The sequence below is a fragment of the Gallus gallus genome, chromosome 1 (genome assembly GCF_016699485.2).
Source record: "Gallus gallus isolate bGalGal1 chromosome 1, bGalGal1.mat.broiler.GRCg7b, whole genome shotgun sequence".
NCBI classification, from domain to species: Eukaryota; Metazoa; Chordata; class Aves; order Galliformes; family Phasianidae; genus Gallus; species Gallus gallus.
Genome location: NC_052532.1, coordinates 175,579,380 through 175,587,035, shown reverse-complemented (window position 1 = coordinate 175,587,035; position 7,656 = coordinate 175,579,380). Strand labels below are relative to the sequence as shown.

The window sequence follows — 7,656 nt, the reverse complement described above, 5'->3', positions numbered from 1 at the left end:
TAATTGGGTGACCTTGTCGTGAAAGGAAATTAACTAAGTTAACCGGGACCTTCCCCTACTGAACCTTATCCTCGGTGGGACTCGGAGCCCCGCGGGGAGGCCCCGGGGCGGTGTTGCGGGCCGCGGGCGGCAGGGGGCGCTGCGGTTCGGCTCGGAGCGGCTCGGCTCAGCGGCTGCGCCCCCGCCGCTATATAACCGGCGGCCGCCGCGCCGTACCGCTTCGTCCTGCCGGCGGGAGGAGGTGGTAGCGGTGGGCGGCAGGTGAGCTGTGCGCCTTGCGCGGGGTCGGTGGCGGTCGGTGCTGTGGAGGCGCGCGGCCGGGGAGCCCATAAAAAGCGCCGGGAGGTGCGGAGCGGGTGCTGGGGGGGCTGGAGGTGCTGCGGTGTGGGCGGGCGGTGGAACAGCGGAGTGCAGCTTGCTGCCATCGGTAATGTACGTTGTCACAGCTTCTCGGCCAAAAGTTTGGAGGGTGCTCGGAAAGGAGGGGCTTGAGGCGTCGCTGGCCGTGCGGTGCGTGCGAGCCGGGAGCACAGCCAAGGGTCGCGTTCGGGAGACACACTGCTGTGTGCTGCTGGAGCTGTGGGTGCTGCCGCCCTCCCGGGGCACTGAACAGCATCTTCGTCGTCTTAACTATGATGCAGGGTAACGAAGCAGCCTCTGTCAGTTGCAAGCTGGTGTTTCCCTTCTGTGGGAAGGGGGAGGTAAATCTTTAAAGCTCAACGCAGTGCTCACATGAACACTTGTACTTGGAGAGCTCTCCAGCTGGGCTGGTAGCTGCCACCTGCTCGGGCTGCTCTCATCACCTTTCACTCCTCTTCGCCGCTTCTCTTCCCCTGCCTCCCCTCCCTGTCCCTGTGCGGCCCCTGAAGGCAGTGCTGCTCTCCGTGCCCTGCCTCGGGGCAGCCCGGAGCGCCTCCGGGAGGGACCTGCTGCCCTCAAGTGCTACGGGTGTGGAGAGAGCAAGCAGCAGGAGCCCTGGCTTTATCACTGCATTGAACTCCAAAGGTTAAAATAAAACAGAAGTTATTTTCCAGCAAGTGAGGCGTTAGAAATATTTACTGATATTAAGGTATCGGTAGCATGATAATTAAATGCCGAGTGTTGGCATCCAGGGTATAACTTTGCACTGATGGCTGAGCTGAGGAGGCACTTGGTAGCAGCTGAACTGGAGGTGACACGATGCATAAATGCCTTGTTCTGATTTGCATGATTTCATCCAGGGATTGTTTTGTGCTCTGTATGCTCTGTGTAGAGGCTGTGGGTTTTATTGTTCCTCGCCTCCAGTTGGAAGCAGGGGTGTGGGCTTTTCCGTATCTCCTGCTACACAAACTCTCAGCCAGTCTGCTGTTTTCCAATGCAATTAAATATACCCGACTACTTGTCTCTTTCTATCTCTGCAATCTGCTGTGGGGAACAGCACAGCCTGTGCTGTGGGAGAGCTGTAGCAGTGAGCTGCGTGTACGAAGATGAGGATTAACTTCTCACTCCTTTGCTTTATTTATCAGCAGAATAGAGTCATGTCTTGACATACAAAAGGGGGATTTTGTAGGTGATCCTTGGAGCAATGCACTGTGAGATTGGAAATCAGTACCTGAGACTGGGGGTGCTGGGAAAAGCTCTCCAAGGCTGTATACATGGGGCTAATTTTGAAGCAGTTGCTGATATGAGCCCAGGTCTTGCTTCATTTCTTTCTTTAGGGATGGGAGTAGTTATTTGGCTGCTCATGTAGCAAATAGCAGGTAAAAGTTTGCTCCAATAGGAGAAAAACTATTTACCTTTTCAGCGAAGCTTCTCCTATGGTAAAGATAAAGTAAAGGTAAGGTGCTGTCTGTTGTGATAGCGACTATTAAGAAGGTGGCTTAAAACTTCTGTCTTGCATCTCCACAGTGTGTGTATCTATGCAGACTGTACTAGGATGTAGTAAGCAATGCTGTCTATTTAGCAAGGTACTGGAGAGAAGAGCTAGCAGCACATCTATTGCAGACTTGCAGTTCTCTACATCTGTGAAGCACAGCAGTGCATCTGAGGCAGGGCAGGGGATTCAGCACCCAGTGAGAAGCAGCACTCCTTCACTGCCGAACTCATTTCAGCTGTACTTTCCAAAGTTCCTGGTGGAAGCACCCGCAATCATAGCGGGACAGAACTGCACGCTGAATTGCAGGCTCCAAATGTGCTCTGTGGAGAGTCATACAGTGGTAGAAGTGAAGCACAAAATAGTAGAGACTTGTATGTTATGATTGGTTTAATAGTTGATTGAACGCTCTGAAGGAGAAAAAAAAATCAAGGCATAATGATGATTATCTCGGTAATATGGTGAAAGGCCAGCAACAAGCAGTGCAAGAGGATGTCTCCCCCTGTGCCACCAGCTGGATGCTGAGGTTTGCTAAAAAGACTACTGAAGCACATTGAGCAAATGCTTTCCCAACAGAAGGACTGTTTTAGCTTGTTATTTATAGTTATTCTGCTCTTGCTTAAGTGCAATGTTAACTGACTACAGAATGCTCAGTATTGTTGAACTCATAAGTAGCTGAAAGCAGAAAGTAGCAAGCAATGAAGCTTGTTGTGTAATGGTTTAGTACTGAGCTTGGTATTGCAAATGCAGACCTGTCAGAGTGGTGTGTCTTCAGGAAAGTAATTCTGGTGCATTTTCATGTAACTTATTCCAATGCAATCCTTCTGTGGCTCAGTATGCCTTTGATGCATTGCACTCCAGAAGCCTGCTTAGTTGTTCTGTCCATTGCCACTCCATGGGTATCATCAACTCTTCTGGGTTTCCCAGTGAGGAACAACTAAAGATCTGTCCTGTCTTAGTTCACTGTGATACAGAACCAGGTTACTATCTTGTAGCCAGAAGGTGTGTCTGAAAAATATTCAAGACTCCTGAAAAACAGTCCTTGAGTACAAGGGTGTGTGTGAAAGGCTTTAAGCTGTCACATTAGTATTTTCTTTAATGAACTGTTTGAGTTAGGTGGCTATAAAGCTGGTAGTTAAGCACACGGATTCACAGCTCCTCTGCAAGTGAGTCTTCACATGGCAGGGCAGGAACTGTTTTTTGGTGAAGGAAAAACTATGTCTGTTCTTGTGGGTGATGTCTAAAGGTGTTTTGCAGTACAGAAAGTGGCCTCCATAGGCCACTGGCTGGGGGATAAGCAGATCCAAGGTCCTGTGTAACTTCACTGAGTTTAAGACTGCTTTAGGTTTCTCTCTAGACATCAGGAGCAGTCTGCTGGCTGTTCAGGGGTTATGGATGGAGAAACCCATTTTATTCCAGTGGAGATACCCGCATCAAAACCCTCTGCAAATGAGTTAATCCTCAGAAGCATCTGGTGCAGCAGCAGTTCCCAGGCTTTGCTATTTGTGGCATCACTTACAGATCAGTGATTTTTATGCAATCCTTAAAACCAGAAAAAGCATCAGCTGGCAGTTCCTTGGGTTGCCCTCCCAGGGTGCAATTGTGACCCCTACATTTATAAGATGATAACTCAGGTTGCTGCTACATATGTGAGCCTCCAGGCTGTTCTGCCCAGAGATAAACTTCTTTGGAACAACTCTTGTATGGGATGTGGAGCTGGAAGAAAGGCATTACTTGTGCTATTTCTTTGCACAGCTGTGAGTTTCACTTCATGGATGCAATCACCAAACACTTACAGGAGAATGACTTCCCCTTGAAATCATAGTTAAAAAAACAAACAAAAGCATCCAAAGCACATGCTGGGCTAATTAGCTTCTCTATTAAGTTTCACTTTTTGAATTTTAACTGTTTGATGGCTCATTTTAAAGGAGTTGGCTTCTGTGTTTATTATCCCTACGGGCTGCTCTAAGTTATGGTAAAGCACTAAGGCTGCCCAAGAGCACTCTGGCAGGCAAGGATAGCTTGAACAGGGATGCTCCAGCAGTGCTCCCTCTGGCATGTATTGTCTCTGCCAAGTTTTGCATGGGGTACCTGGAACGCATTCCTTTAAGCCACCTGAGATTTGTCACTCCAAGGCAATTCTCATAATAATTCCCAAGCTTATACTACAGAAAAAAATCAGAGGGACTGAGTAACTCCTAAGCAGTGTAATTCTATGCTGCAGGGTACATTCTTGTTATTGAAGAAATAGATTGATGGGGATATAAGGCTTTGTATTAAACGTTTCCAAGTCTGATGTAATTTGTTCATGACAGAATGCTAGGAGGAGTCATGATGTGCTGTGCACAGGGAAAGCTGGCAGGATGCTGGGCTCACAGGAGACACTGAGTACATGGCTTAGCAGAGCCATGCTCTTGTTGCATGTGTCCTTGTGTACCAGCCTGTTGGGTCTGAGGCTCTCATCTTGCTGTTATGATGAAAGGTTGCTTAGCTGTTGGTGTGATAGGACAGAGGAAGGCTTTAACAATGGGAACAGTACTAAAACAGCCTCTGGAAGTCTATCTGAGACCTGGTGAGTTCAAACCACTGCCTGCACAGGTAGGGAATACAGCTGAATCCAGGAGCCAGGGGGTTGGACAGGATTGCTGTTTCATGATCGCAGTCTGAATGTGTTGTTTGGGGTTTAAGGCTATGAAGAGTGATACAAGCATGCAGTGTGGGCACTGAAATAGCACCCCTCTTTGAAGAGGGAACAAGTTGAAAGGCTAGGAGAATGTACAGGAGATGAAATATCCATGAGAGAAGAGTGCTTCTCTATCCTCTTTCAGATCTTAGATGCTCTGAATGCATTTGGTTATTTAAAGAGGTGGAAAAGTCTTTAACATCTGAAAGCTGCAAGAGAAGTTTATAAACTGAAGTCATAGAATCATTTGAGTTGGAAGGGACTCTTAAAGGCCATGTAGTCCAACTCCCTGCAGTAAACTGGGACACGACAGCTTAATCACATTGCTCAGAGCCACATCCAGCCTGACCTTGAGTGTCTCTAGGGATGGGGCATCCATCACCTCTCTGGGCAACCTGTGCCATACCTCACCACCCTGATTATAGAAATAAATAATAATCCAGTCTAAATCTCCCCTCTTTTCATTTGAAACCATTTCCCCTTGTCCTGTCACCATAGACCCTGCTTAAGAGTCTGTCATATTCCTTCTAAAAGCCCCCCCTTTCGTTATTGAAAGGCTGCTCTTAGGTCTCCCCAGGAAAAAATCAGACTGGGTAAAGTGCTAATCTTGCATGGCAGCAGTTTCAAATTGCCAGCTAGGACTTCTAGAAAAAGATGCATCAGCCCATGCCTGGTAGTGATACGACATGTATGAAGAGCACTGAGCGGCTTACGGATGGGGTGGAAACAGTGGATCTTGCTAACGACCATGTTTTCTTAAATAGCATGATATAGATGCATGGTTATATAATGCAAATTTGTGTGCATTACTATTGGAATTTACTGTGATAACTTAAGACGACTGCTAGATGTGCTTGTATTTTTGTTGATCAAAACCCAGGAGCCCGAGAGGTTCGCAGTCACCATCCAGTCAGTGCAACGAAGCCCAGGTCCATTGCCTTTGTCCATGTGAGTCATCCTTTAATGTCAGAGCCAGCCAGACGTGGGTGTTGAAGCAGAAGCCCTGAAGCTCAGGTCACAAGTTACTGAGCTCCGTTAAGCTCAGTTACCAGGACCTTACTGAGGACCTGGTGGAAGGTGAGCAGATATTGCTCTGTTTCACCTCTCTGGAGCTCTGCCTTGGGCGAGGAGGGAGACGAGTCACTGGCACTGAGCTGCAGTAGCGTTAAGGTTAACCTGATTTGAGCGGAAACAACGCCGTGCCTGACAAACGCAGAGCGTTCATTTTTAGCTGCTCAGCAGTTGGAGTATCAAATCTCTGAAAAGCTGCCTGGCTTGATTGTTCCCATTACATAACAGCAATGTCTTTGGGATTTGAGAGGAGCTGTGAGCGACGTGTCTCTTACATAAATCCCCACGGCTGGGATCTGTGCTGACCCTGGGCAGCCAGGAATGGCTGACAGCAGTGCTGAGCTCCTGCGGAGGCCAGGAGCAGTGGCCCTCTGCTCTGAGGGGGTCCCACAGACGTTTGCTGGGGTTGCAGGTTTTGTTTCCACTAATGGAGTGCGAACAGGGGCTGAAGCAGAAATCATGCCCTTAAGGTTCTGTCTTTTTCTTTATGAGCGGAGTGCATTCTCGCTGCTTCCCTTTGTATCCTTCTGAAACATCAGCCTTTAACTCCATTTCCACCTGGAAGCAGATAAACTTGGGATTTTTCATAGGATCACAGAATATTCAAAGGGTTCAAAGGGACCCACAAGGATCACCAAGTCCAACCCCTGGATCCACAGCACCACCCCAAATCCAATCTGTATGTTGGAGAGCACTGTCCAAATACTCCTTGAACTCCAGCTGCTTTAGGCCCATGCCCACTGCCCTGGGCAGGCTGTTCCATGCCCACCGCCCTCTGGCGCAGACCCTTTCCCTCACCCCCAGCCGCCCCTCCCCTGACGCAGCTCCATGCCGTTCCCTCGGGCCCTGTCGCTGTCACAGAGAGCAGAGCTCAGCGCTGCCCCTCCGCTGCCTGTGAGGAGCTGCAGCCGCCATCAGGCCTCCCCTCAGCCTGCTCTGCTCTGGGCTGAGCACACCAGGGGCCTCAGCTGCTCCTCACACACCTTGCCCTCCACACCTTCCCCATCTCTGTAGCCCTCCTTTGGATGCTCTCTAATAGTTTTATGCCCTTCTTACACTGTGACCACTAGGCTTGTTCAAGGGGTGCTGTGTTCTGGCAGTGCTGGCTGCCTCTGCTGTAATTAGGAGCGTGTTAAGAATGATAGAACATAAAACAATGTTGTGGGATTGTTTAGGTGAAGAATCAAGGTAACTGTGCACAAAGAGACCTATCTAATTAAAACTGCAGGGAGATGGGGATGGAAGCTAATGAGGCTGAATGTGCAACTTAACTGAGTTATTTGAAGAGAAGCAGCCTGTCTTGCTGGGGTAAGGAGGGTGGGAGGGAAATAGAACATACTTAGAATTCATTACAGTGAAATTTATACTTCAGTAACTAGTGCAAGCTTTGCTTTGGGTTCCTTTGGATTAGGGACTTTACCACACTGAAATGAATCAAGAGTGGTAGCCAGGAATTGCATGTGAATCAAATGTTTAAAGACTACTATTTTATTAAATCTTTCTTAACATCCCATCTGCATCTTCATCTTCAAGTATCTTCTAGGTTTTCATCCAACTTTTCTCCACTTAATCTTTACCTCAAGGAAAAAAAAAACTGTAAAATGACTTCCCCTTTTTTTCCTGTGCTCTCCTTCCTCTTTCTTTCCTTCTTTTCCTGTCATCAGTCTTTTCTCTAGCTACTTTCCTTGTTCTGTAGTCACATCCCTCTTCTTGTATTTGTCTTTCTTCACTGTAATCTCTCCTGCCTCTTTTCTCTCATAACACAAATATGTATCACTTCAATATTAAAAGAAAAAGCTTTTCCAGCTTGTCTGTCTTGTGGTCTAATCTGCGCTGCTTGGAAGTTCCTCTTCTAGTTTCGTCTTCGATTCTTTTAGCTTGACTTGGGCACCTTTTGTCCCCTGTGAAAGTGTATCCTGGGCTAAGGGCTGTCTCCTTCCTTCTCAGTCTCAGCCTGTCATCTTTGATACCATAATTACCACTCTGGCAGTTTTCTCTTGACTTATGAGAGAAGCTCCTTCTGTGTGGCTTCTGGATGATCTTCCTCACC

At 47.9% G+C, this 7,656-nt stretch overlaps 1 protein-coding gene across 3 annotated transcripts in view; it reads left to right on the top strand.

Moving 5' to 3' along the window:
* The first annotated feature begins 222 nt into the window (after positions 1-222).
* The window catches only part of MTUS2 (microtubule associated tumor suppressor candidate 2), a 270,353-nt gene continuing 262,919 nt past the window's right edge, over positions 223-7,656 (top strand). For 2 of the 3 annotated variants that reach the window (XM_417117.7, XM_040703883.2), the window contains exon 1: positions 223-261. The gene's annotated coding sequence lies outside the window, so the exon portion shown is untranslated. Of the gene's footprint in view, positions 346-7,656 lie in introns of all 3 variants that reach the window. The other variant, XM_046909909.1, reaches the window with a different exon arrangement.